This window comes from Thermobia domestica, chromosome 12 (assembly GCF_964235325.1).
Source record: "Thermobia domestica chromosome 12, izTheDome1.hap1.1, whole genome shotgun sequence".
Classification (NCBI taxonomy): domain Eukaryota; kingdom Metazoa; phylum Arthropoda; class Insecta; order Zygentoma; family Lepismatidae; genus Thermobia; species Thermobia domestica.
The window spans coordinates 118,760,828-118,775,762 of NC_137465.1; the positions used below are offsets into that span (position 1 = coordinate 118,760,828).

At 33.8% G+C, this 14,935-nt stretch overlaps 1 protein-coding gene across 3 annotated transcripts in view; it reads right to left on the bottom strand.

The window, feature by feature from the left end:
* The window catches only part of SK (small conductance calcium-activated potassium channel), a 1,328,561-nt gene that overhangs the window by 727,894 nt on the left and 585,732 nt on the right, over positions 1-14,935 (bottom strand). The window lies entirely within an intron of this gene.

Here is a 14,935-nt window from a genome sequence, read left to right on the forward strand (position 1 = left end):
ACTAACTGAAATAACAAAAAGTCAATCAAATGTTAAAATAACGAAAGCTTATTGAAATTAATTGTTCAAAATATGAGAAAATGTTCAATCAGTTATTCAAATAACAAGCGTTCAAGTAGTTATTCATATTAGAAGTTGAAAACGTCGAACCGATTATTCAAGTAACAATTGTTCAATCAATTATTCGAATAACGAAAAACGTTGAATTAAATATTGAAATAAAGAGAAATTATTCAAGAAATTATTAAAATAAGGGAAGTGTTCAAGTAATTAAAATTTATTCAATAAATTATTGAGAAAACTAAAAATAAAAACACTGTTCAGTTATTCAAATAAGTACAAATGGAAGAAAAATCAATTATTAAAATAATAAATTTTGTTCAAGCAATTATTAAACTGACGAAATGATGATTAATTACGCAGTGATTCAAATAAGGACAATTGTTCAATCGATTATTCAAATAATTAAAAATTGTTCAATTCTAGTTACTCGAAAATAAGAACAATTGTTATTGTTCAGTTAGTTATTCATGTAGAAACAATTGTTCAATTAATTATTCAACAGTTATTATAAGATGGTGATTCAATAATATATTATCGAATATCAAGATAGTTATTCAAAGATAGTTATAATTAGTTATTCAACAGTTCAATTAGTTATTATAAGAACAAGTTGAAGAAATTGAATCAATTATTGAAATAACACTTGTCCACTCAATTATTTAAATAATGGAAATTCGTTCAACTGCGTAGTCATTCAAATAAGAATAATTATTCAATTGCTATTGAAATGAGAAAGAAATGTTTAATTATTCAAATACCAGCTTTAAATACCAGTCATTGCCGGATTTTAATTTAGAACTGAGTAAAAATAGTAAGCATTCGTTATACGTGGTCTTAATTCAGAACCTGGATAGAAAGATAGGAAAAGCAAAGTCCTTAAAAATTTCTCCAGCCAATTTCATTACTCGGGTATTTATCCTGTTGTTATGTAAACCTGCATAACCAAGATGTAATGCTGGTTGTACACAGGTAAGGAGTTTTTAGAAAGCGCTAGAAACGTGCAAATATTCTTGTATACATTTTCAAGCCTCCAAATCCGATCCCCCTTCCGAGTTGAAAATCGAAAAAAAGGGGGGGGCTTCATATGAGATTAGACCTGATATCTGTGCACAAAATTTGGTGGCTCTAGGTCACATCTTTCTGTGCGAAATACTAGTGATACACACACACAATGTTACTTTATTATTATTAAACAATATGGATTCTATATTAGTATCAGTTATTTTGGATATGTTAACCCATTCTTCATGACGATGCAGGTTCAAGTTGGACTTGAACGACATCGAGATTGTTACTATTCATCTCAGCGATCCCGAAAACTATGAATTTGACACTAAATTTTGGTCATTTTGGTTTTGTTGTTCTCCCTCATCTGACGAAGGATGTTAAAGTTGTAATAGAACGGCATCGGGAGCGTCACTGTTCATTTCAGCGACCTCGAAAACCATGGACTTGACAATATAATATCCGTTGTCCCGAGTATTTATTCTCTTCTTTTATACATAAATTTTGAACTTCAGTCAATCTCCCCCGAGGCGAAAAACGAAAAAAAAAAAACGGTTAAAGAAATGAGTGGAATAAGTAAATAAGGAAAAGAAACAGCAAAGGACCGCTCTGTTAATTTCCGGGGCCAGCTTACATGTCCTTTCTTGCTTAAAATTGAGTTTATATGCAATCAATTAGGAAAAATATTTTCAATTAATTGTTGAAATAACGAAAAATGATGAATCAATTATTCAAAATAATACGTCTTTCAACAACCAACAATTTTTAAGTAATTATTCTGTAAAATGTTGGAATAATCATCGCTACAAATTATTTGATGAACTAGAAGTGAATAATAGGAGGAAAAATATTAGAATAACGTAATTATTTTGAATAACGTTTAAGTAGTATTAAGATGCAAGATATTGCATTACAGGTCCAAATAAGAAGTAAAACCGCCTTTGTTTTGGAAGAATAATATTAAGTGATGTGTAGGAATGAATGTGTGAAATGAAGCCATAATTACTCCAGTCTTGTCAATATATCCCATTACTATTTTTAAAAATTTTCGACATTGTATATATACGTATACATACCATTGGGGAAAAGCAATTAAGATATTACCTGTTTTCTTCTAATTTAGTGATCCTATAGTTCGACCGCGATTAGCTTGCTTCTTATCAGATTTCAGAAAAAAAAAACACCAGAAGAAGTTGTTACATAAAAACAGTAAAAACAGTAGATAGGAGTGAATTATTTTAGAAAGTATGTCGTAAAGAAGTCCCAACAGTAACTGTGCTACCATATTTCAGCATTTATAAGCCTCAGCGATTCAAGTTATTTTTGTCGAACTATACCTAACTATATTAGACAAGTGAGGACTCCTTTCGAGAAGAATACTTCCAGACATTGACATATACAGGAATTTATTTCGGGTAGGTCCAAATTTACTATGAGGATAATTTATATTAATATTTGTAAAAAAAATCACCCCTAAAATTAGACTAAATTTACAGAAAAGTCGGGATTTCAGGGGAGTCCGGTCCCCAAGGACCCTCCCCCCGTGCGTACGTCCCTACTTCCTGATAAGTTCATATTTCTTGAGACAGACATGTGCACTAACTTAACGGAACCGATGCACTGAGATACCGCGACACATAGCCTGAGAATTTTTGATTGCTACAATGCTTCCGTTGTTTCTGTACAAGAATGCTACTGCAAAATGATTGTGCAAGGAAATATGGCTAAATTCCAATTTACGTCTAAAACGTTACTGCCAACAAATGTTTGAGCAAAATTAACAAAACGTGTAACAGCTACACTACTGCCTTCGTTGTTACGGTGCTTTAATCTGTGTCTCCATCTTTCGTATGTCTGGAGCAACCACACAGAGGGAGTAGTTACATAATCTAAACGGCCTTCTGGGAGGCTCGAGCTAAAAATGTCTCCCTTCATCCATAGAGCACGAAACACGACGGGGCAGTCAGTATGTAACAGAAAAGAGGGACAACCTTTCCTCATCTCTTTGGCTTTATGGCTCGCTTCAGAAGCAATCAACTGAATGACTTGGCACCCACGAAACAAACAACAAAAGGATTCTCCCTTCCCTCTTTCAGCTTTCTGTTAATACATGTAATGTCTTTGAAAGCTGTTGGTGGATACTGTTTTCCAACTCGATTGCTACACAAAATTTTGAAGAAAAACTAAAAAGCAGGAGATATTCTTTCTAAAACTTAAAAAAATAAACAGGTTTCCCATCCATCCATACAAATAAAGAAGTCTTGTTGATTATCTTGAGCATCGCGGTTAGTTTGCAGTTATGAAAAATGAAAATGAAATCTTTAGTTTTATGTTCCACGGCTATGGCGGCTGGGCTAAAGGAGACGGTGATGATGAGAAATGAATGAAATAATGGAATGAAGAAAGTGGGAAGAAACGGAAGAACCCCAAGAAAACCCACGCACACGTTGTTTGTCTACCACAAAGTTCACTTGGCGTGAGTTGGGATCGAACTAGGGACCCCAAGCACCAGAGGTGAACGCTCTACCACTGAGCCTTGCAGTTATGTTATAAAGTGTACGCAAGAACATAGTAAAACAGATCAGTAGTATACAAGTGACCGATATTCAATACATGGCTGAGATAAATCAATACCGATTACTATAGACCAGACTTCCTCAAATTACCTCATATGACGACCAGTTTTTCTTACACTTCTTGACAGTGACCTCATAAGTAATTTTCGATTTAAGTTTTTCTTTATCTTTTTTTGCCTATCAATTACAGCTGTATTTGGATTTTTCTTGTATATTAATATGCAGTTTCTCACCATTTCCATTGCTTTAAAGCGATTCCTTTGTTCTAAACGACAATCTATTTAAGTAAAATTTATTTTAATATTCTTTCCTACATTTGGCAATAAATATGGGAATAAAATAATGTCTATGAAAATAAGAAATCGATATTATATAGCTATATCATTGAAAGTCACTATGTTTGTGACTTAATAACTCTTGAACCACATGACCGATCTCGATCAAATTTTCAACATAGATGAGGTTTGGGGCTGGGGTGGTTTTTATTATTTCACCCTGATGGTGGAACTTAGAGGAAGGGGAGGGAGAGATATTTAAAATGATCGAAAATGATCGATATTAGTGATGAATTCATAGTTTTCAGGGTCGCTGAGATGAACAGTGAAACATCCAATGCCATTTAAACCCAAATTCAATTCCGCAACTTGGGGAAGGGGATATTATTTATATGTGGTCGAAAATGACCGATATTAATGTCGACCACCATTTTATGTCCCAAAAGAAAAGTATTCTCCCCGTGCGTAGAACGGGTATTCTGTTAGTTCGACATAAATCTTTAAAAATATATATCTTCACTTCCCTTCGCACCACTTCCCCCCAAGAAGATCCCGACCTACGGGTTAAGAAACCCCGCTGTAGACGAACCTTGCAACTCCGAGCAGGAGCCATAATTTAAAGGTGCAAACCAATGAAGTATGTAGCTCCTTTGTTTTAGAATCGAATGTAATGTGTATAAACAAGGTATTTAATTTTGGGTAATTTATAAAACTTTCATTTCAGACCGATTTCAATACAATAAACGCGGAAATACAAGTGCTTGTGGTAACATGAACGGTAAAAAGATTGTATTGTAACTAAACTGTGAAATAGTCTTAATGTAGTTCAAAAACATCAATCTTAAATCTGGAAATTGTGTTCAATAATTTTTTTTCGATGCAAGTTCTGCGATAATATTGATGATTTCTGTGCGGAGTCCGATTGCCAAATCATATTTATTTTGTAATTCTGAAATAAATCCCTTTTTCCTAAGCCTTTACCTTAACTATTTTCCAGAATGCAGTTATTTTTGGGTGACTGTTTTATGTAAGTCTAAAATCTTTATCTTGGATATCTATAAATTAAACATTTACAAAAGAATTCTAAAATTCAACATAAAATTGCTTACTTTATTGTGGAATACCACCAAATGTTATCAATCTTTCTTTGTTAAATTGGTATTAGAAATAGTAGCATCAGTAGTAGTAGCAGTACAACTGCATACTGTTAGTACCTGAAATAGATATTATTACACACTAGCTGTTCAGGATTTGAAGAACGTTGAAACTAAGGATAGGAAAAACAAGAGGGTATCTTGTCGCTATGAAACGATCATAAAATCTAAAACTTTTACGTAAATGACGACCCAAACACGATATTTATATGATAATCAATGCAAATAATGCGTTAAATATCACTGCAACAGTCAACTCCAGTGTATGAACTCCTTACGGAAATAAGGACACAATATATCAGTATTTTACTCGCCTTAATGAAAATTCTCGACTTTCCAGCATGAAACAACTTGCTCTCAGTACGAGGGAGCAGAAAAATCTTGAAAGAAGTGAATTAGCAGAATGAAACTGAAGTTGAAGCAGAATACAAAGGCAATGAAAAACATGGAATTCATGCGTTAAGAGACTAGAATACGGACGGTGGTTACGGGAAAGGGAATTACCACAATTACAGAAATAATTGGAAATACAGACGGTAGACTGGCTAATTTCCATTATTTATACATATAATTTACTTGCATTTTACCGCAATCAAAGTGTTTCTTCTTCCCTTGACCCTCTAAGACATCTCCGACATTGATTTGAGATTTAGATTTCTGGCCTTTCGGCATCTTTGGCCATGTTAGCCTGTTACGTTTCAGGGATGACGTCCCTCGGCGAGCACACAATCCGGGGAAAGGGAAGGAAGATAGGATTGGGGAAACAAGGAAGCGGCCTGGAACCTACATGTTAGGTGCCACCCCGACATTTGCCTGGTATGAATGAGGAAAACCCAGGAAAATCTCATTCGGGGTGGCTGGCGTGAAAAAGCGTTTTGCACTTTTTCGACCAACTGCTGAAGATAATTTTGCTCTCATTTGGTCAAATGTTTTTAAAGCTAGTGATCACTTTATTTCGCATCCATACTTTATTAACAAAGATAGAAGTCCTGAAATAAACATTCAGAGAGAGAAATTCGTTATGAATCTTCGATCAACGAGTTCAGAAAGAGGATAGAAAAACGTTGCCATGCCAAGTGTTGTAATGCAACAAGAAGAAACCTGGGTGAGACGAAAATGTCACTAAGAACAAACAGATGCCTTGAAAATGTTGATTATGTTTAAAATTGGCTTATTTAAAAGAAAAAAATAGAAAAAAATATTTCAGAGATTTTAAAACCAGTGAATTTTGTTCCAGATTTTAGGACTATATTAAACTTCCAAACCATAGTGCTTCAATGTTGAAACCGAAATAATAGATCTAAAACATTCGATTTCGATATAGAGTTAACGCTGGAAATGGAACCTACTTTTCTGACGCTATTTTTTTTTAAAATACGCTTCACTCTATAGCTTTTGCTTGAATACCTATCGGAGGGAGAGAGAGATTATGGATGGAGTCGTACTACCTAGGTATAAAACTTCCTCCTATACTTATACGAAGAATAGTTTGGAAGTCTAGTTATTGAAAAGAAAGGGAAGAAGTCCTTTACGCTCTGTATACTAGTATGTACTGTCTCTATCTTTTAACTTTTAACTTATTTACGACAGCGATGGTTTATGTTCAAAATATATTGTTTTTACGTTTAACTTTATTATTCTATTAGAATGAATACTTGATTACGTATTTTATTGGGTATAATTTTTGCGAAATTCCAATTTCTGACTTTGATAAGAGGAATTTATTCAGACATTATGCTAATATCAAATTCAAGTGACTTTCCTTTTGTAACTATTGGTAACCACATTAAAAAAATATTTTTTCAATTTTAGGAAAGTTGTTCCATGATTATACGTTTTCCTGTCCAAGTAATACATATTTTTTAATATTGCTGAATTTGTTTTTGAATCTTGAAAGTGCTTCTCAACACAGAAAACAAAACAGATAAGTAATAATATAAATTTCTGATTTGACTTCATTTTTACAAAGTATTTTCTATCTACAGATACTAACTACATTTTGTATTTCTTGTGGTTGAACGTTAAATGATATATTACCCGACTTTCGTAACTGGATGTTTCAAGAAAGGTAAAATGACGCGGAACGTTCACATTGTTGTGTGAGGGAACGTACGATACCAAGAATCCGTTTCGCAATAATGCTGTATTGTTGATACGGTTAAGGCCAAAGTAAATAAGCTCCTGAACTGGCAACATTTTTTTTTTTTTTTTTCACTTTGCTTACAGGGTCTTATCAGCGTTGAGCTTAAACGGATCGTGAGATTGGAAAAATTTCAACATTTTAGATTAAAACTCACATATTTCCAACAACTTTCCTTTCTTTACATTTTTCCGTAATTTTACTCAAAAGAGACTTGGCCTATGGCTCCAGAGATTTGATACACCCGAGCAAGATTGATGACAAAATAACTATTTTTCTCACACATTTTCTAGATTTGAGATTGGCAAAATAGACGGAACCCCGAGTTAATACTCAATTATTTTGGTGTGTTTAAAGTTGTTAATTTTGATTTCATGGTCTTTTTCACAACTCTTATTTATCTACCGTAGATTAACAGTGAGATATAAGCATCATATGCATAGTCAGTTTCACTGGAGATCGTGCATTAATCCAGCTTTCAAATATGAGTCAAGGTTCTCAGGCGTTTTCTGAAATTACCAATTACTTCGTACATCTGAGCGAATCTCTGTTCTCTTATTCATCTGTGAGTATCGTTTCTCTCTTGCGATCCTTTGTTAGGTTATGTCATTCTAATAAACATCAGATTGGTGCTTTCTGCTTCCAGACTTGAGGAAGGCAAACAAGTCTTGAACTTTCGGATGGAATTTACCGTGCAATGCACTTATTTTATTATCCCATCCTTCTACAACATTATTGGTTCTGTGTATTTGTTGGTAGCAAGTCTATACATCCACAGTATCACCTTTATTTTCTAGCTATTATTAAAAGTAGAAAATAAATTAAAGCATTTGTAACCTTAGATTAACAGATGCTTCTCCATGGATAAATAACCTGGCTTCATTCACGTCCTGTGACTTCAAACAACTAGAGCTGCCTACCTTTGAATACTCAAGCTATTTCATTATCACGATTATATTCACAGATGAGGTCGACAAGTTTTGCACCTCCCATCCTTCATGTCCAAAAAGTAAGCATTTACATACATTAATTGAAACACTTCTTTTAATGCAAATGTGGCAGTTGCTTCGAAACCCGCATTCAATATCGGAATATTCACACACAATAAATATTGTGCTGTCGTAATTCTCTTAGCTATGTATGAGCTTGTCATATACCTTTATATGAGTATTATTCTCACTGAACAGCCTTCAGCTGTGTTTCTAATCTCGATATAAAATATTAATTCTAAATTTGATACAAACAACTTGGTCGTAATTATCACAGCTCATATTTTGAAATGACCTTCTGACCTTCAAAGGAACGTAATGGTCGCAACTGTCTCAGGTTTTCACATAATCGCAATTGTGTTTGGTTTCTTTTGTCACACACACATACATTTGATCTATCAGTTAATTTCGTCTTTGATCTTGATCAAGTAAATTATTTTAATGGTTTTATCATTTGTTGTTCCGAATCTCAAATTGCAATCTGGTGCTGGTCAAAGTGGATATATATACATACAACTAAAATTGTAATGGTAAAATGAGGAAGAAAGTAACGAAATAACATATTTGAAGTTGAAAATAAGAAAATTAAAAAGTAGATTCGATTTCAAATTTGAAGCAAAAGTATTACAATTCAAAGCATACTGAACTACAGAAATATCAATGGACAGCGGAATTACCTGCACCTTTCCATATATCAAACCTTGAGAAAACAGTAGAAGAATAGAGATAGGAATAGAATATAGGAAGTGTAACATCAAAATACAAAGGGAAGCCGGCAAATTCTACCCAGTTGAAAAGAGTAGATAAATATGAATAAATTTTTAGGTAAATGAAAACAATGGAAGTATGTCAAAAGAAAAGAAAGACAAATACGTATAGCAACAGAAAATAAGAATAAAAAATATAAAGGGAAAAGAAGTTGTAGGCAGCTGGAGTGAATATGTTCAGAAATATATAATGAAAAAAAATCATACTTATAGTCTAGATCTTAATCACGAAAAGTAAGTAAGTCAACACGACAAATTTTTGCGAAAGTTTGAAATGAATTCGAACAAACACTTCTAACATGTGAAATGAGAAAGCAACTTGGTAGGCGATTTTAGTTTTAATAAAGAATTCTAGCAAGAAGAGAAGAAATAAATATTTCGTATACTTTATGAAACATTTCGAATAGTTTAATGAGTGATTGTTTTTTTTTTTTTTACTAATATTGTGTAATTTAGAAGAAATATACATATAATTTTAAAATGGTATACACATTGAAAAATATAACTACGATATGGGGTATAATGATAAAAATATTTACTTTGTAAATGTGGTGCATATGCTGCAGATTTTAAAGCAGAAACTGAAATGAAAAATAATAGAAAATTTTAGAAATTTCAGTAAACGATTTGGGATGAGAATAGGTGTCAAAAAAGACGAAAGCAATGAAAAAGAGCTGGAATGTGTGAAGCTTACGTTTTGGTGAGGAGAGAAAGAAGAACAGGTGACTAGTCTTAAATGTCTAGGAAATATTTTAGGAAAAGAGAATACGAACTGTAGACTTCATAGCTGATGGAAAGTGTTTCTGTAATGGCAACTGTAATCTGAAATTGAAACAGACAACTGTAATGATATTGTGCAGTTTATTGAAAAAAAAAGAGAGAGAAAAGGAAAAATGTTTTTTTTTTTTTCATTTTGGTACATCCTTTTGTAGGACATGTTTACCAGTTGTGACTTTGAATTTAAAATGTTTATTTAAGAATAACAGGACAGTTTTCAATTCCAAAATAGTTTTAGGTTAAGGAAAGAAAGCAAAAACAGAAGGGCAAGTAAGTAAGATTTGAGAGGGACGAAATACTATTTCAATGTGAAGAAGCAAATTACAGAAAACACGCCCTTCCCCCCCTTAAAACGGAAAATTTCAAAAATAGTGAAACTTGTATTCCCTTATTTTTCAATGAAGAATTTATGTACTGAGTTTCATCTCCCTAACGTAACGGGCTTGTGAGATAGTATTTTTGAGTGAAATTCCTCTATCCCACTTAGAATACGCCCTTTAATCATAAGAACAAGGTAAAAAAAAAAACTTAGCTCAAGATAGGTACTTACTGTTCCAATATTAACTATTCAACCGTTTCCCTGCGATATGCTCACGAATATCTAACATCGTTTTCAATGTGAGGAAAGGAATTACGTATAGAAAATGTTTCGTCCTCCCTTAAAATGGAAATTTTCAAAAACACTGGAACACATGTCCCCTTATTTTTAACGAAAAGTTTATATACAGAGTTTCCTCTTCCTAGCTTGACGAGCTCTTGAGATACTGTATTTTTTTTTTCGCACATAAATTTTGAACTCACTCTGTCCCGCTTACGGTACGCTCTTTAACAGCAGCGCAAATCTGTCTTCAACATTGGGGGTGACGGGTAAGACCATAAATATTTTGAACATCGCTTAAAAAATGGGAACGAAGTCGAAAAACAATGCTGTGAAGAATCAGGGGAGCAGAGTTGTCTTCAACATTGGGAGGCGAGCAGATTTGTGGATTATTCCGTGGGGGGAGGGAGATGAGACTCATATTCTGGTAAATGGGCCCGATTTCCGAGGTGAACCTGTTGTATATTATACGTATATCAGGCGATGTAGAGAAAGTAGTGGTACATAACAGTATTAAAAATCAGTGCCGTGAACACATTCTGATACTGAATACATGCATATTTATGATTGGTATGTTTCTACTAGGCATTCATAATGATCCTTATCTATAATGTAGATGGAAATCACATTTCAAATTGGATTATTGGGGGGAACAGTCACCCCAGTTAAAAGATTGAGGGCATGTCCCCCTTATCCTTCCTGGGATTTGCGCCAGTGCTCTTTAATCAAACTAACATGATGAACCTAGCTCAGAGTTAGTACAATGTTCCAAAATTCATACCAAGCTGTTGAACTGTTTTCCAGTGATTCAATTACAAATAGTGCAACGTCGCTTTCAATGTGAAGAAACAAAATTATAGAAAATGTCACCTCCCCCCCCCTTCAAACGGGATGTCTCAAAAACGCTGGGACACGGGTCCACTTATTTTTAATGAGTTTATATACCAAATTTCATTTTCCTAACTGAACAGACTCGTGTGATACTCAATTTTTCGTATAAATTTTGTCCCCACACTCCTCTTTTAGAGTATACATTTTAATCAAAATAACACGATAAAAACCCAGTTTGAGGTAGATGATAACTATATCCAAAAAATCGATTCAATCGGTTCAGCCCTTTTCTCGTGATCTGATCACAAACTAGATCGGTTTCATTTTTATATAATAAAAAGTTATGGAGAAGCTGTCTATTTCGTACACTTTATATAGATTGATACATATCTTAACTTAGATGAGTAAACAATTGGTATTGTACTGTTTGCGATATTCTAGTATGAAGTGTGCAAATTATGAGAAATTTGACATTGAGTAAATGGCATGTAAAAGCAATTAAGTACTGTAAGAGTCGGAAGAAATGATTTAACAATAGTTACATATATCAAGGATTACGAGTTCACCAAATGTTTCTTGCGTAGTATCGCACTGTAAAAGATGGAAATAGACATATTACGAAGTATGGCGATGAAAAATGACTGGAAGTTTCGGAAAGTAGCTAAAGACAAGAGAACAAAAATCATCAAGGTTGAAGTGGAAATTAATGAGAATATTAGGAAAAGAAGAGCAGTATTGAAAGCTGCTGAAAAGAGAAAAAAAGAACGCTGTTACACGAATTCAAGAAAATAAGTTACCTTACTTGGGATATCACAAAAATATAGTAGAAACTACCATCAAATAAATTACATTAGTGACAATTCTTTAGTCGAGAACAATATTGCATGGAATAATTATGATTACGATCTTCAATACAGATACCTAAAAATGCGTTATCAAGAATTTTAGGAAGACTAAGTCATAAAGAAACAATATATTCATTCTCAAAATATGTATATTTGATGAAAAATATTGCACATAAGTATTTTATTATCCTAAGTTGAAAAATCAATTTAATGTCTCTTCACTACATACTTTAATGTAAATATTTTGATTCCCAATGAATGAATTCATTTTGATCAATTTGCCATACTATATTCTTATCATAATGTATATAGAGAAAATGTAACTGCACAATCAAGATTAGGCTTAGGTTTTGTATTTGTACCGTTACGCTTTTTCAACTTAAATATATATATATATATATATATATATATATATATATATATATATATATATATATATATATATAATTAACACTTAGTTTTAAAAAATCAGGGATTCAAAACCTAATATGTAACTCCCTGAGAATGCGGTGTTAGGAATTTATATGCAAAGTGAAATGAAATGAAAAAATGAAATCTTTGAGCTTTACGTCCCACGGTTATGCCGGCTAGGCTAAAGGAGACGGTGATGATGAGTAATAAGTGAAATAGTGGAATGAAGAAAGTGGGAGCAAACGGGAAAACCCCGAGGAAACCCACGCACACGGTGTATGCCCACCACAAAGTTCAATTGGCGGGGGCTGGGATCGAACCCGGGACCCAAAGCTCCAGAGGTGAACGCTCTACCACTGAGCCACCGCTGCTCCCTATATGCAAAGTGGTAAGGCTAGGAAAAGAGAGGGAAAATGAACTGAAATCTTTCAATTTGACGTTCTATTATTATGCCCTTTAGGTTGAGGGAGAAGGATGATTAAGGCAAGTGAATGATGATGGAATAATTGGTGGATGGACAATGTGAGAGAAACGGGAGAACTCAAAGAAAACCCACGGACGCGATGTTGTCCACCGCAGACTTACTTGGCCTGGGATCGAGCCAGGGACACCATGTACCAGAGATAAGCGATCTACCACTGAGCCACCGTGAAAGAGAAAAGGTCAGAAAAACAGATACTAAATACAGAAATTGAACAATTTATGAAAATAAGGTTTTATGAATTATATTGATTAATGAATAACAGAACTAAAATTACTAAAATAAAAAAACAATGGTTGACGGTTAGAGCGCATAAAAATTACGGTTTTTGCTTCTTCGCAATCGGAAGGTCCTGGGCTTGGTTTTCATTGGAGGGTATCCTGAATGGTTCTGCTCATATCCTCAGTCCAACCGGATGAATACTGCAAATATCCTCAAATAATATCCTTGTATAAGATCAAGTCAATTATTATTCGAAATTTCACATTATGCTGCATTATTAGTATTTTTCAGTGTAATACAGTGTTTCATTGCTATTTCTGAAATATATTAATTAATAATAACATTTGTTGGTCATTTCGTATATTCCACGTTGAAACATGCTTCTGGCAAGTAAAAAAAGAGTAGCTATTTCCAACAAGTATTTTCATACTTAAACATTACTCAAAATGTTTAATCTCAATCTGCAGAAAATGATTGTCTTGTAATCCTTTTGAGATAACTGCTTAACGAATACACATGGAAAATAAATACTAAACGCTAACATGGTTTCAAGTGCGAATACTAAATTCTGTAAATGCACTCTCTTAATCTTTTTCTTTTCTTGTTTTTTTTTTAAAAAAACGCTGATGAACGACATTAAGATTGAATTATTGGATACGATGTAGAGAAAATATTGAGATCATTAATTGAATTTACCTCACAATTTTAGTAGATACCATCAAGGATGTTCTTCCATTTCCAACAAGCCTTTGGATCCGGTTAGCTCTCATTGACTATAGTCTTCCATTATTTAACCCTTAGTTTTGTCGTAAGAATTACCCTCTTCAATATTGTCCATTAATTGTAGCCTTATTCTTACTTTTCCTCTCTTATCTTCCACCAGTGGCGGCGATTGGACGTTAAAAGTGGGGGGGCAAGACATGATCTGAATATTTGTATATCAATGTTAATATACAAATGCCTCTGGTTGAAACTATATACATTAATAGGCCATTTCAGAAAAGTGGGGGGCAACTGCCCCCCTTTGCCCCCCCTAATCGCCGCCCATGTCTTCCACCATACTTTCTATCACACTCGCAATAAGACAATTTATTCTCTACTAATGGCTTAGTTCAATTATAGCCGCCTTTTAGCGGTTTTAAGTGTTGTACCTACTTCCCCAAACTTTGTCAGAATCAAAGAAATTAGAATTCTAAAATGAAGAAAAATATCTTCTTTTTTCAATCCTAGCATCGTCCTTTATATCTTAAAGCTTTGGAATACCAGATAATGAGAAATATATTTTACACTAATCATTATTCTATAATAAAAAATCATTCTTTTTATGGTCTGCAAGTGATATGGCCGACTAGAGACCTTTTGTTGAATATACGTGGTCAGCACATCGCATATCTTATAATCATTATTTCTGGTTTTTATAAATTAGAATTTACTACCTCTTAATGCACGTAGCTCCCCAATCCTAGCCGTCCTTTAACCCACGTCAGGTACCATGGGGTCAATTTTGATCCCACATACTTATACTAACAAATTCCCTTCATTAGGTAAACCCCAGCATAAGTATATACTAAGCATAATTGCTGTCTGAAACCAAAGTGAAAATACAAAAAATGGCTAGAACCTACTTTGAATGAATTAAAAGTTACAGCACTGGAAAGAACACTGGGGTCAAATTTGACCCCATGGTACCTGACGCGGGTTAAATCTTGGTCAACGTAATGAACTCTGGAGCTCCCTCGTAGCTGTACTCTCCTTCGGTGCGAGAGACCTGGCTTCGATTTCCGATGGGAACTCATGTGGT